The sequence below is a fragment of the Stegodyphus dumicola genome, chromosome 8, assembly GCF_044657685.1.
Source record: "Stegodyphus dumicola isolate Sdum_Otavi_A_Nest chromosome 8, ASM4465768v1".
NCBI classification, from domain to species: domain Eukaryota; kingdom Metazoa; phylum Arthropoda; class Arachnida; order Araneae; family Eresidae; genus Stegodyphus; species Stegodyphus dumicola.
In genome coordinates this window covers 104366146-104382196 of record NC_140775.1, presented here as the reverse complement: position 1 = coordinate 104382196, position 16051 = coordinate 104366146, and the positions used below count along the sequence as shown (strand labels likewise).

Below are 16051 nucleotides of genomic sequence, written 5' to 3'. Positions count from 1 at the left end.
AAAATGAATGCAATATCAGTTTTATTATAAGACGTGTCTGTATATTAAAACAGGATTGACACAATTCATTCAGACAGAATACGCATGACACAATGAATTTATATTTAAAAAAATTACTGTGTTATTTGAGGGCGTTAGAAGATTGAACTACAATTCTCTATGAGTTAAAAGCATATGAATTCCTACAACTGGCAACATTTTCAAAGCCGCTTTGCGTCACAGAGAACTGGCTATGTGAATTATATGATAGTATAAAATATGCTACTAAAATGCTTGGAATGATACTATAACTAAATTATATATATATGTATATATATTTTAACGAATACCTGAGTGAAGGAAGGAATTCACTGAGGTTAATCGAAGAATTACTCACATCTCATATATCTTAAAATACGAATATTTCTCATAAAAGATAGATAAGGATTAAAAAAAAAGTTTGAAAATTATAACGAAATTCTAAGATTTTCGTTTGCACTTTTCTAACTAAAGAATGCTGCCAATAATCTAAGTTTGGATTAGGAATATTGTTAAGATATTATCACTCATTAGAGCTTATGTAAGCAAACGCTTGTTATTTTTACTCAAGTTTCATGTTAAAATATTCTCCCATCTTTCGTATTTACTAAGAAAAGAAAAGTTATAATTAATTATTCATTATAACAACACAACTCAGTCCTTTTCACTCAAACATAGCTTATTTACTATTTCTTCGTAGAAGAGAACTTAAGAATGCAAAATTATGTATAAGAGCTATTTTTATTACGCGCTAATGAACTTTTAAATGGTTTTTCAATGATTTACAGCTTTAATAATAAGTCTAAACACAAATACTATACTCATTAACTTTTAAAAATAACTGTTTCGAAATCAATTAGTAAGACTAGCAAGAATACACTAATTCACGATTAAAATTTCAGGTTTTAATGTCCCAGTTTTAATTAAATACTGATAAATTAACCCAGTTTTAATAAATAACTGAAAAAATAAAATATTTCATTAAAATATCAGTTGTATGCCTCTACAGTATTAAATCTTCAACGTGTTACGATTATAAAAGAGTTTTTATAATATCATTGGGGCCAAAAAAACATTTAAAAATTATTTCATAAATATAACTTGTAAACCTGTATGCAGTAAAAAATAAAATTGTTACGATTTATAGAAAATTAAAACTGATAAAAGAATTGTTATTAGTCAAATATAAACCCGAATTCTAAAGCACTCATTAAAGTAACAGCCCGTTCTTTAAATAATTTTGTGGACATAAGCAACGAGAATGAATATATTGTGGGAAAAGGGGGGTGAACAAAAAAAGCTTAATCTGAAATAAACGTCGTGATTATGAGATCAGAATATAAAGAACAATATAACGGTATCCTAATTTCATAGCTAAAAAATAAACAGTACCTGCGATAAAATTAAAAGGTCAGAATATTTCAATCATAAAGAAAGCTTATCTTCTTCCTTATAGATTGAAGTTATCTCCAAAAAATATAAAGATAACAAATAAATTAATCGTAGCTTATTTTATGCATAGCATTTTATCTTGTATTAAAATGAGATACAATAACCATCACTACTGAAGTCAAAATGAATATGATCTCAGAATAAATATGCAAAAAATTGAACATAAAGTACATCCTACAATTAACAACGCCCATAATACTTTAAAAAATTTATTTTCAGCAAGACCTAACACCAATTTCTAGAATTCTTTTAATAAGCCTACATCAGCGACCAAACAATAAAACTGATGAATATGATTATTTCGACTAGGGTTTAAAACCCGGCGAACGGAACAGCTGCATGGGAGTTTAAGTCGTGTCCCCATGAATAACGTAAAGATAAGTCAGTTTCTTTTAAGCAGTCCTTTATGAAACAAGAAAGCACTGCTTTCTTTTCAAGCAAATTGCTTTTAAGTGCATTGCCATAATCTACCTTACAACACTCGAGTTCTTTTCCACAGTGAATAAACTATCCTAAACTGCTTTACACCGACAAACTGACAAAATACACCTCTTACCAGAAACTTGAATTTATAATTTAGAAATTTCAGGTCAGGAAATACATAAGACACGTCACCTTTCTTATTTACTCTACGTTTGTATTTTTTATAATTTTTCGTTATAATTCTTCAACCTGTTACAAAAAAATCTGTATATATATTTCACATTTTGAATAAAAGAATGCCCAGTTCACATTATTTCTTTTAAATAGCTTTCTAGAAATTTGCTTCTTTCTAATTTGTGCAAGTTATGTATTCCCTAGAGATGTCTTTTTCGGGTAAAGGTTATGAAACAGTACTTTCGTGCTAAATGAAGATATTCCATAAAGCAACATTCCTTGTTTTAAATCGTATTAATACATTAGCAGAATCTGAGTACGTGTGCATGTTTAATTCTGTTGTAACTTATTTTCATGAAATATTCACAATAACTAAAATAGCTGAGTCACACAAATTCGTTGCATAACTGTTTGACTGCATTTTAAAAATAATACGGCAAATATATTTACAAGCATTTTATTCAACTTTTCCAGTATTTACCATGAGTTATTATACGAATTCGTATCTAAATATCTGAAGATGTTATCGGGTTCGAAATTCTTTATTTTGTATCAATTTTGATAAATTTCTATTTAATCAGATTAGTTAAGAGCCCTTTGCTCAATCATAGAAATTATCATAGAAAATTATCAAAAATTATCATAGAAATATCTGACTTTGTTTATTTTGTAAAAATTTCACCACACGTGTTGTATTGCATCCACATGTCGAAAAGAAACTTCCCCACGCTCATTTTAAAAGTGGATTATGCAAAAAGAAATAACCAATAAAATTACTATTCCAACTCAAGTTTCCCTTTTCATTTACTTTGAGAAGGTATTCTAAAACTTAACACTTAGTACAACCCGTATTAAAAGACAGCACAGCTACTACTCATCTAAAGTCATAAAACTTTGAAAGTGTTATCAAAACACAGAGCGCACAAACCAAACTGACAGTTCTCATACTACAGCCAAGTTTTCAAACATATCCACCACAAAATGTTAATTAATTAGATTTTATTCCAAAATTAAAAAAAAAAACAAACTAAAGTTTAAAATATCTATATATTTAATGTAAGAACACATTTCTTCAACGTATTAAAATGTTTCAGAAATTTTCTGCTGCTGGTAAGACTGGAAATAAGTTTCTCCTACGAACGAAACACATTGCCAAGAAAACAACCTTACAGTGTTAACTGGCACACATCTGGTACCCGAAAAAAAAAAAAAAATTATAGACAATAAATATTAGCTGGCCATTATTATATGCAGTTATAACTTGCTTCATAAGAATACTGCAGTGAGGGTTTAATTTCTAAAATAGTCTTTCGTGTCTCTGACCTCTCAAGGCGACTTCAAAAATCAGATGAAAGAGTCATGTACTACCGATATAAATGGAACAAACTGAGTAAAAAGAAAAACAGAGGATGAAAGACTTCGTATGAAACAGCTAAAAAAAAAAACGAATTTCACTTTTCCTGAGTCAGCTCCGCAATAGGGGAAAAATCCTTCTTCCGTGAAATTATAATTAACGAAGAATCCTTTTCACAATGATCGGAGGGGCGGGGGAAGAAAGAAAAAAGAAAAATCACTCTTTATAACGGTATTGATAGTTATTAAAACAAATGAGTGCACAGCTTTTATTTCACAAGGATGAATTTATAGTATACGATATTTATTATTCCGTAAGAAAAACATAATATTTACAATTTCTTAACGCAAATTAACTAAAGAAAAATTTTAAACTAAATCCGTTTATTAACACAGAAAAATTACCGATAATAGTGATTCACAGGAAAATGTTGCATTGCACAGCTGATTCCCCGTGAAAACTTTTCAACAGCTTTTCTGGATTGCTTAACAGTAGTTATTAATTGTACCAATTGATCGATAGTTATATTAATAACAGGATATACACTGCTTTGAAAAAAAAAATAAAGAATGTTTTTCTCTCTTTAGTATTAAATGATTAACTATAAGCATGTCAAAATAAGTGGACGCAAATGGGTACTAAAATACATGGATTGGGACTGCCTGGAAATGAGCCTATTATAGGCTGAAATAACAGAGACTAAAATGTCAATCGTAGTACCGTCCGTAAGAGTATGAAATCAGCTTCTTATGGAAGTCATCAAGTTTAGACAGTTAGTCACACTTCATCTCCTTTTAAGTAAACGACATTTTTCAAGGCTTCCGATTAGAAGGCGACAAAGCAAGATGTTGTACAAGTCTTGTTGCTGATCGCTTAGTAGACGCAAGAGAACGAATATGCGCTTCTAGTGTCGAAAGGCTACATAAGCATATAACATTTTCCAGAAGACTCGTTGTTTGTATTCCATTCTCTCCTACACATACAGTACAGGGAGTGGGATGGACAAAGATGGAAGTCCCGTGCAATAAAAAGTATTTGTTTTCAGTGCTGTTGACAGAAGAAATTATGTATTCCCTACATTATGACTCTCATCATACTGTGATTTGGAGAGAGCAGGAAACATGATACAGCTATCGAACATGAATGAATGGGGTTGAGCAGTCTCATAAGGAAGAACGTGTATCCTGAAGGATATTGTAGCTCAAATATATATGGATTAAGTTATTCGAATACGAGAACAATTAGCAAAGTGCGTGAGGTCTACCTGCCTAAAAGAAGGGATGCCTTCGTGAAGGACTAAGGAAAAGTGGCTCATATTCACGGTACATATGGGGAAAATCCTCAAAAATCACATATGCAGCCCGCTCGTTCATTTGCGTGCGAGGTCAGGTCCAAATACCAGTATTGTTACGTTATTTTCAGACATCAGTTGTTACGTTATTTTCTTCCTTCACGTTCGTACGGGGTTCGTATGGATTTGGAGTGAATAATGACGACACTACTTGATGTAGTATCGAAACACACTTTGTTGGCCAGTATAATCACGACAGCTCCAAAACACGTTTTTACAGTCGTCGAAGAACTACATTAAACACGCTGACACGATCAGCGACACAGCCTTTACACTATCAAGCTATAACGACGGAGACAGCTTCACTGTAAAGCACTGGGTCGTTCTCGGAACTCCGCGTACTCTCGAGACTCTCCACGCTACAACTCGCGATGCATTCGATAATACCTCAGAGTACAGCTCCCAACTCCTCGGTTCAGTCGTTCCCGGAGCTCAACACACTCTCTCGACGATGCACTAATCGCGATACACTAAGAGACTCTTTCGGTGTACTCCATGGCCCACTCGGCACTCACTGACTGTCTATCAACTCGATGGGCTCACTAACTAACTCGCTAGACGAGGCACTAACTGGCTATCCGCGTACCAGCAGGATTTATATAGCTTTTGGCTTGTGATCGAGGACATTCCGGGCTAAACCAGTAAGAGTTCGTTCCAGAAGGTTCTCCATCCGTCTATGGCATATCGCCAATTTTTTCTCCAAATGTCGCTAAATGAGCGGTTTCTCGCCAAATGTGGCAACCCTGCCTTCCTTGTCATTTTATGGCAACCCTAAATCTGCATTGCAGGGAAGCTATCTTACCGCGCCTGGACATTTCGTAACACTGCCCCCTCCCAACGACTGCACGTCACGGGCAGTACAATCCTTGGTCAGAAGCCAATTTCGATACAAACAAAAGGCAATAAAAAAACAACATAACTAAAGAAACAAACATTTACACTACATACAAACTTTACACAGAAACTACTAGATAAGAAAACTCATGCACAAGAATCATGTGTTCCCCTAAGAAGCACTAAGTACTGTGGCCATAGTATGGGGCTAATTTGTCATAATGAACGACCTTGGGTTTGGAACTGGGGAACTTACGGATCCGTATCACGACGTCGTTCAGTCTGTTGAGGACTGTATAGGGACCTTCCCAATGCGACTGCAGTTTAGGAGAAACACCCTTACGACGACTCGGATTCAAGAGCCATTGTTTTCCTGGAATTGATGTTCGGTGGCTCTTGCGTCGTATCTCTTCTTCATCCGGTTCGTCGAGATGTTGATCCGCTCTCGAGTAAACCTGTGTATTGTTTCCAACCGGGCCTGGAGGTCTTACACATACTCCTGAGGCGAGAAATGTACATCCGGTGGGCGGCCGAAGAGCAGGTCATTTAGAAGACGGAGATCGCGACCGAAGAGCATCTGTGATGGAGAATAGCCGGTGCTTTCGTGGACGGCACTACGGTAAGCAAGCAGGAACACGTGCATCTTGCAATCCCAGTCTTCTTGGTTCTTGGACACCCTAAGCGAGAGGTGATTCAGGAATGTACGGTTAAACTTCTCCACCATGCCATCAGACTGAGGATGTAACGGAGTCGTCTGCGTTTTCTTGATTTCCAACAAGTCGTAGAGTCCCTTGAACACAGCCGTAGTGAAGTTCCTGCCCTGGTCGGAATGAATCTGGAGGGGGTTCCAAAATTGGACACCCAATTCTGTAACAGAACATCAGCTGTCGTGACAGCCTCTTGGTCTGGAATTGGGTAAGCTTCCGGCTACTTCGTAAAGTAATCCATGACAACGAGGATGTATTTGTTGTGGCAACCCTGCTCTCCATTGTCATTTTATAGCAACCCTAAACCTGCTTTGCGGAAAAGCTATCTTACCGCAGCTACAGATTTCGTAACAGTATTATTCAGTGGCCTTACCCACTCGGCCACTGGTGGATCCTTAGATGTATACAGACAAGATTCTCGATTTTCCTGTAAGACCATACGCTGCCGCAATCGGCTATTTCTTTGCTTTGATACGCAGTTTCCTGGCCTCATGGGGGGCGAATGAATGACATGAAATACCTTAGCCAAGAAGGTATTCAGCAAACAGATTAGTCAGCTCGATTATCAGATCTCAGTCTCATGGAGATGAGATGAGTTATGTCAGAAGACAAGTAGCTGCTTCATTCTACTCTCCGTGATCCTTAAATGAGTTATCATTGGTTAAGTAAAATCCTTAAATGAGTTATCATTGGTTAGTAACCGAATTAAGTACCTGACAATTTAATAGGCAATATAAAAAAAATTGCCATATCTCATTCACGCCAGAAGAAAACCTATTCCATATAAAAACTGACATTATCATTTATTTACAATATCAAATATATGATAAAAAATAATGATTTATAACATTTGTAACATGCAGTAAGTTACTCCATGATCTATACTTGTGCCAATTTCTTCACTTCTACTTTATCTAATTTAAAACAACTGATCTAAAAATTATTTATAGGTTAATGTTTGGACAACAATCTATGTCACTAGCACGCAGCGTTATAGAAAAAGTTGAACGAGAACACAACTCTTCGATTCGGCGGAGCTATCTTACTGTACATTATAGCCCTTAAGGGATATTTTTTCACAGAGTAAAATCATTGACAGAGCCAGACTGACCAAATTCGCATGATCAGTTAATACCACTACTGATAAATGGCACATTGCATGTTGGCAAGTCATACAGGTATAGTTTAGAGAGTAATTTATACTGTTTCATTTTCGGGGAGTCTCTACAGTTCTAACATCACTAAATAATGTCATTCTGGTGGCGGTAGTTCTCTAGTTTAGGATGGTATAATAGGTTTAAAGCCTCGTACGTACGAATGGAAGTCATGCATAAGAACAGAAAACCGTGACACCAGAGACGCATTGTGATTCATTCCTAAACTAAATGTCCAACTATACAAGGGAACAAAGGAACTCCAATTCCTAGTTATGAATGATTTCTTTGAACATCTCCCAAAACTGAAAATCTAAATTCTAAACTGCTTGAAGTTGGTAAATTTTTTAGCAAATTTAACCCCCTAATGAGCACAGATAACATACACTCATAAGATGCCTTCCAAAACAACATTCATCTCCGTATCTAATACTGAAATTTTCAACAAAACATACTTGTTTTCTACATACGAAGAACTCTAATCTAATAACTGTTTTTCTCTTCTAGCATTTGAAATAAAATAATGTCAAGCTTGTTAAGAAAACTACATACATGTAATAATATTGAGAATCTGCTTGTGTACACAAGACTAGCGTAACATAATGGTGCATTTTAATGAACTAAAACATAACGTGCAATTCATATTGTTCCCAGATTTCTTCTTTACATTTGTATTATTTTATTTCTTTTCCTTTTTGTTAAAAAAATTAAACTACTTGCAATGATTTATCCTCATGTACATTAAGTTAGAAATATTGTTACATGTTAGAAGTAAATGCAATGTAATCATCCCTGCGTATGGGAGAGGAAAATGGGGAATGGCATGCTAAATTAAATTTTTTTTTTTTAAATTTCAAGTAAGAGTCGCATACCCGAGGTAATTTTGGCTAAAATGGTGCTCAACATGCAGTAGCAAGTTAAAGTATGGGCCTCTAAAGTCGCTCACGCTGCAACTGATCATTGTTTAGAATGACGGTGCAGCTATGAGAATGGGATAGCCTGGAGATGCATGATTCGACTGAATTATTTTTGAAGTAAACAGCATGCATATAAATAATAGTAAATTTTAATCAGATATAAAAAATTAAATGATAAAAATATAAATATGTAAATCCACAAGAATTTGAAAATATTACATTTATTATTAACAAACTACTATTTATAACAGACACAAGAATTGCGCTGGAGGATCATGCATATCTTTCCAGATATGCATGATCCTCCAGCGAAACATATCAACATATAAGAACAAATATTCATCACCCTGAGAGAAATCCGAATTCATTGCATAGTTTAGAAAGAGAAAATTAGAAGAAATAAACTTCAAGCAAGAAAAAAAATTGTATTCCCACAGATTTTATATCACTACAGAATTGCGAAGAAAGTATTGCAAGTTCATTCCCATAAATTATTTTTTCACTTCAAAAATGAAGAACACAGCTGCAGCATTAAGAATCATATCATACGTTAGCAGGCAATTTCATCTGTGATAGTATTATCGCATTTCACGTAATATCATTGATAGCTTTAAAATAACTGACAAAACAAATTTAAATGGCAAAGGTATTAAAACTGATAACTACACCCACAACCAAAAAAAAAAAGTTGATGTCAAAGTCTGAGGATCATATTTTAAGCATTCTAGAACTGAGAAACGACAATAAATTTCGCTCCAGCTATTGCACTGAAAACACGCTGTTGCTAAGTGACTTCAGACAATGAGATATCAGAGACTGCAATAGTTCTTAATCAACAGATAAGCAACAATCATGACAATCTAAAACAACTTCGAAACAGGGAAAATGGAGAGAAATTTAAGTAGCTTTATCTTGCCGAAATTAGGGTATTTCACTACAGAAAAAGTGGGCGTCAAAATGTGCTACGTTCACAAAAGACAAAAGCAAAATGTTCGAGTCTTCTTTTGAAATCCAAATAATTTTATACAGAAATATAAACTACCAAAAAAAAAAAAAAAAAAAAAAAAAAAAGCCTACAGTTAAGTACCATAAATCGTTTTCAATATGTAGCATATGTATAAGAATGTGATATGGCAAGCGGTTTTAAATTCCGGTTGAATTTGGTTGATGTGATTGAAAACACCGGTTATAACCGGTTGATTCGATTTAAAACTTGCGGTTACCGGTGGTTTTGAACTCCTTTTGCAGCTCTTTAGATATGCAATAAAAAATCAGGCATACGACATACACTGATTTTTTACAGTAGATTTGATAGTACACTTGGCTATCATTTAAACATAATAGTCAACAATTTATTACTTGTTCTTACCAAAACCTAAGGGATTAAACATCACGGTCATTAAAAGTTCGTTCAGAATTCAGCACCTGGATGAACAGGCTCGTTTTTCAAGTATTCCCCAGATAAAGTAAATATAAGCCTTTTCATAAAAATAAAGTTCCACTAGTATTCGCACGCAGTTAGATCTCTCGTAATTAACTATAAAATCTTTAACGTATTTAATATATGAAAACTGTTGGTAATGAAAAATCATACACAGAGCATAAGTCGCAAAGAGGGTAAAAAAAGTGAACGTAAAATAAAAATGTATTACATTAAACATAAATACTATAAAACAGATAAAAATAGTTCATATGGTGAATTTTGTAATTTACTTCAGGATTTAAAAACCGTCAATGCCTTTCAGTCTAGAACACAAATAAAAACTCCCCACCCCCAAGTTTTCGATTTCTGTAGAACAAATTCAAATGTGTAGCACACGGTTTTCTTTCAAGAAAAAATGTGCATTTTTTCATCAAGATAGCAAAAAGTTTTAATAAATATTAAAGAATGACTAAGCAATTCCTCTATGTTCCCATTTAACTCTAAAATTTAATAAATCGTTAATATTTATTTTGCAAAATAAGTGATAAACACTTAATATTTTTCTCAGGAAAAACACAATAAGTTTAGTATAGCTTCCGAAACGACACTTATAACGATTTTATTTTTTCTCGCATTTTACCTAAATGAAAATAATGTACCTTGTCATTTTATAATGCAATCTTCCGCCTCTTCTTTCGCGTTGAAGGTTGCTAATTCAATTCACCTTATTCCGAAAATATCAGTGATGCTCTGAAAAGTTAGAAGAGCTGAAAAAATGGTTGTTTAACTAGGTTTTGAATATTGCGCAAAGGAAATTTTGTGGTATTCCTAGAGATGCATTACAATCCGATCGAAAGAGAAACATACTAGTATAAAATCAGACATAAAGTCAACCTCAATTCAGCGTACCTTTTGAATAAAATTACATCGATTTCGAAGACGATCCCTCTTATTCAGGAACAAAAACATTTTTTCATAGATGGAGTTCAAAAATTTCATACGCTTCAACCACAACCCACAAAACTGGTTACTTTCTGATGTCTATTTAAAACAAATTGGAAAAATCATTTTTTGGTTACTAAAGAAAAATCCGCCTTCCAAATCGATATAGTTTTATTCGAAATCTACGTCAGACGCATTTTTATACCTAATTTTAAATACACTGAAGAGGAAATTAAGATAAAATTACATATTTCAAGAGTAAAATGAAACGGTTCAGGAAAAATCGCAGGTAAAAAATTAAAAAAAACTTGTTCCATTACCGAGAGAATATCTCATTTTTTTAAAATGTTATTTTTTTTTTGGGGGGGGGGAGGGCTTAGAAAGCTGTCGTAATCGAACAGACATGAAAAGAACTCATCTAAAAAAATTCTATATACTTATTTTTAATTTTGAACCCTGCATATATATATATATATATATATATATATATATATATATATATATATATTTATATATTGAGAATTTTCAATGTCCTGGGTAACGTATTTGGCATACGAAAAAAAAATGTTTCTGGGCTTCATTCTATATTTAAAAAACAAGAATCACATTTAATAGTCTTAAATACATGTAATGAAAAGAATTAAACCTGGTTTTTTTAAACTAATAAATGTAAATTAAAAGTTATCAAAAATTACATTAATTCTGACTGATACTGAGCCAACTGAAATATAGTTGTGGTTTTATCAGGTATGTAGAATAATATGTCATAGTCTACTTTGTACATTTCCTTGCCTAACAAATGCAATGAACATCTATATTTATCATAACAAGAAACCATATTTCCTTAGTTTTTCTTCCTTGTGTATCTTTTCTTGGAAAAGGGAAACTGTATCAGTTCAGGACCTAACAATTCTCCGAATCATTTCATAACGCACTTTAGCATAGTAATCATGGTACCTTTATCAGGTACCCTGCAGGAGACAGTTGCAAACGTGATTAGCATTTCAAATGTTAAAATTTGTACAGAATGCTTTTTAATTCCTCCCTTTTTCTCTTAAGCGAGTACTGTTTTCCTTTTCCTTCCCACCGTTTTGTGAAAAAATGATTTTTTGTCTATCATGCTAGCGAGGTTTCATGAAGTGCTTGCTGATTCACTGAAATAGAGAGAAGTTGTCACTTAGGCATATTCAGGCATATGTATAATGATCAAAATCGTAAAAACAACCTTGTATTTAGCGTAAGTGTACTCATCGATTTCGAGGGCAGCTAAAGGTCCCTCCTCATCAGGAGAAAGAAATACCTAGAAAGAAGAAAATAAAGGGGAAGGAGTCTCAGAAACACGTGGTTATTACATTTATTATTCAATTTAACCACGTGTTTCTGAGACTCCTTCCCCTTTATTTTCTTCTTTCTAGGTATTTCTTTCTCCTGATGATGAGGGACCTTTAGCTGCCCTCGAAATCGAATGAGTGTTTCAATACACTTAAGCTAAATACAAGGTTGTTTTTACGATTTTGATTGTCACATTAGCGTGTTTCTCTTCTAGTCTTATATGTATAATGCTTGACCGTATCTAAAATGCCAATTTACACATTTCTTATTTTTTTAAGCAATTTTACTTTATTTATCGGATTTTAAATTTAATTAATTACATATTATTACTTCGAAAATTCTGAAAAAAGTTATTTTATTATTAAAGAACAGTTTAATATGGCAAATCTTGAAGCACGGGTCATTTCATCCAATAAATTAAAATAAAACATTTCATCAACAGTTCAAATAGCTCAACTACGATCTAATATTATAAACTGCATAAAATCCTCAATTATTCTATGGAAGAAAATCTAATTTTAAAAAGAAATTTGAATCGAAATTTCGATTCAAATTTCTTATATAAATAAAAAAATTCTAAGTTATGATTAACATACTAATGATTTAAGTTGATTATTTAAATTTAGTCTCTTAACAAGCAATTATTTTTGGTATATAAGAAACATTTGAGAAACTATTACTTTCTGTACAACCTGAAATGGTCACTTGATCAATTTTCCTATAATGTAGCATTGGTATTATTTATTCATTTACTTACTTATTTTGACGGTGGTTTAAGCTGCCCCTTGTGGTGCATTCTGGGCAACGTTTTCGGCAATCAGACGGCAAACTGATGGATGAGGTCATTCCTGATGAATGCTCATTTAGTAGTGTCCGGTCATCGGAAAATACATTAAATAAATAAAAATAAATTAAGAAACAGGAGGAGTCTTTTCGAACATTCCAATTCACCTAATATAAAAAGCAGAAGTTACCTAAACAAAACTCAAATATGATATCAGTCCATTCAAATGTCGTTTTCGATAAGTTGCAATGAAATGCATTTTTAGACCAGCATTCTAAAGAAGCTTAAAGATAACTTTAAAGCAGCCGAACAAATATGATCACCGTGACTTAAAACTTGCGAAATTTAACGGGAAAATAAAAACTCCCATTTGCTTTAAAATTTTCTCCTTTATTTTTTACGTAAATTTCTGAGAACATTAAAAAACACAGCTACAAGTCCATTAAATTGCGACAGAACTACTCAACATTTTTTAAAATGACTCTCTTGAAAATCTTCCTTTATTGCAGAAAGATAAATGAATCAGACGACTATTTCTGCAAGGAAAAAAAAATACAATGTTACAAAATCTTAAAATATTACGAAAGATATAAAAATTTTAAATCAGCATCGGATGAGAAAGGTTAACTTGGCTGAAATGTTAAACTTAGTTACAAAACGTAAGCATAAAGCCTTTGGAGCAAATAAAGCTATTTAAATATCACTTTATTTTATGATTAATTATCACAGCAGTTGCCTCTAGCGCCTCTTATTTCTAACATGGGGAGGAAAATGTTGGCTTTTTTATTACACCGCAGGCTTCTGCGTAACATCAATTTACGTTCATTGACTTACTCTTTGTTATGTGGCATTTTGATGTATTGCCTCTATCCAGTATTTTAGTTGCAATTAAATGATGCTTTAAAAGACCTGTTTTTTTTTATCCTACTGCTGACATATATTAGCTACGAATCGAAACATTATGATAAATATCACACTTCAGTAAGTTTAGATTCCAAGAACTGATACTAATATATTTATATACACAGCACTGAATTTTTATCTTAACAATTTGAAAAATTATAAGAAATTTTTAGTTTTTTCATCATGGATAAATACAGTGACTACAAAATACATTCACCATTTTGCGATATCGTAGTTTCTTTCCCAAGGCTTATGGCAAATTTAACAGAATTTACTATCATTATTTTTTACCGACGACTTCCCGATTCCAGTACATTTTCATATCTTTGTCCGATACGGATAATACTTAAATTTAAATATACTATTTTATAAAACGAAAAGGAGGGAAACGCGCAATGGTTTTTGTAAATGGGTACTACATCAAAAGTGTACTGAAATGACTGAATTGCAGGAGAACAACTTTTCCTTATTTGAAATAGACGAATATATAAACGCATCCTTTTCGTTATAAAAAAAAGGCAGCGAAATTACCTCAAAGAAAATGACTAACTGATGGCAATATTCTGGCCGTGTAAAATTAGAAACATGTAAATATTAGCAACTTGCTTCTTCGCACGAACACCTCTCAGTATTAACTTAATTACACTTTAAATCGTAAAATCTAAGGACAGACATTTTAATAATAAATCTTAGCAAATAAATAAAATTTTACACTTTATTTTATTAGCACTGTAGATGAAGTCTTTGATTTATATGGCAAAATCTCTATTTGTAAAGATTGATCCCCATACGTCCACGACGGGAACAATTTATCTAACATAAAAAAGTAGGGTGGAAAAATAAGATCCTTTTAGTAAGCAATTCTAGGAATAATGCGATTTTATTATTTTATTTTTGGAAATGTCTAAACTTTTGGCTAATAATGAAAGTTTCTGACAAATGATTCCTGAACAAGTTTTTGACTTTATTAATATATATTTCTGAGAAATTATCTCACTTATTCATTAGAAAATATTCATTTATTCACTGGCGATTATACCTATCCATTAGAAAGCTGCTCTTTATCTCTCATGTACAATCATTTATAGATAACATAAAAGTTAGGTGAGATAACATGCTGTTGCACATATGCTATATAGGTATGTAGCATTGCAATAAACAATCAATTGTCTTAGTACATATCAAAGCCATTAGTCCAATATCATATAAAAGCAATAAGTCCTAATAATAACCTTTAACAATAAGTGCAAATCAACAATTATTATATTTTTATATAATAAGAGTCGTAAGTCAGCGATATATACTCTTGCATTCATTCTCTTTTGTTGCAAGATATTTCAAAAAGGTAAACGCATTCACAAAATTTGTTACAGTTCATGATCATTCTTCCGAAGCTATTATAAAGCAATGAGATATGCAATACATTTCTGCAATTTAAAACAATATTTTCTTCCGTGGTTTAAATGTTTATGATAGATTTAAGGGACGAACGTCAACCTGTTAACTTTTGCTCAACAGATTCAACAAATACAAGAACATAAGGTAAGTTAATCCGACACCTTTGCGTCGCTATTTTATTTTAAGGAGTCTAAAAAATTTAAGCAACTACGAAATTTAACGCTTTTAAATATAGTTAACCTAAGGCAGGCATCACTATGTTCAACATATACCCCACATATTAAAAAGACATAATTTTCCAGGTTTTTCCTACTTCTGATTCGAATATAAAGGAAGAAACTTCACTTAAGGAAACTAAGATGAAATATGATTTCTTTCTTTTCTTTAAGATCAAAATAAACAATGTTGCATCTCCAATGCCCTCGAATCTCAAGACAACTGTAAACAAATACTTAAGACACCGCAAGAAAGAAAGGAAGTTCTTCGTGGGTGTTATCGGAGTGAAAACACTTGTTTCCATTCAGAGTGTCAACAACTTTTGAGATAACCATAAAAGAAAAAAATAAGTTCTTTCACAAGGCTGAGAACATGTTCTCTGTTTCGAAAATAATTCTTAACAAGAAATTTTATCCCGATCCAGAAATTTCAATAAATCTGTCGACAGCTTGGCACGAACAATGAACGTTCTAATAAATAAATGGTACGAAACATGCTACAAATCAAACATAGCATGCTCTTATGCACAGCACTGAATTTTCTTATGCACCTCTCTGGTTAATTTCCTATAGCTCTGGAATGATCAACAATCAAAAGTTGTGATTAAAGGTAGTGTGTAGCAAGCACGCTTGTAAAATAAAACAAAAATTGAACTTAACACTGACGTCG

At 32.8% G+C, this 16051-nt stretch overlaps 1 protein-coding gene across 6 annotated transcripts in view; it reads right to left on the bottom strand.

Moving 5' to 3' along the window:
- The window catches only part of raw (NDT-like domain-containing protein raw), a 326151-nt gene that overhangs the window by 58936 nt on the left and 251164 nt on the right, over positions 1-16051 (bottom strand). The window contains exon 1 of one of the 6 annotated variants that reach the window (XM_035360910.2): positions 12839-12860. The exons of the other annotated variants lie outside the window; for them this stretch is intronic. The gene's annotated coding sequence lies outside the window, so the exon portion shown is untranslated. Of the gene's footprint in view, positions 1-12838; positions 12861-16051 lie in introns of those variants that run through there. 6 annotated transcript variants of the gene reach the window in all.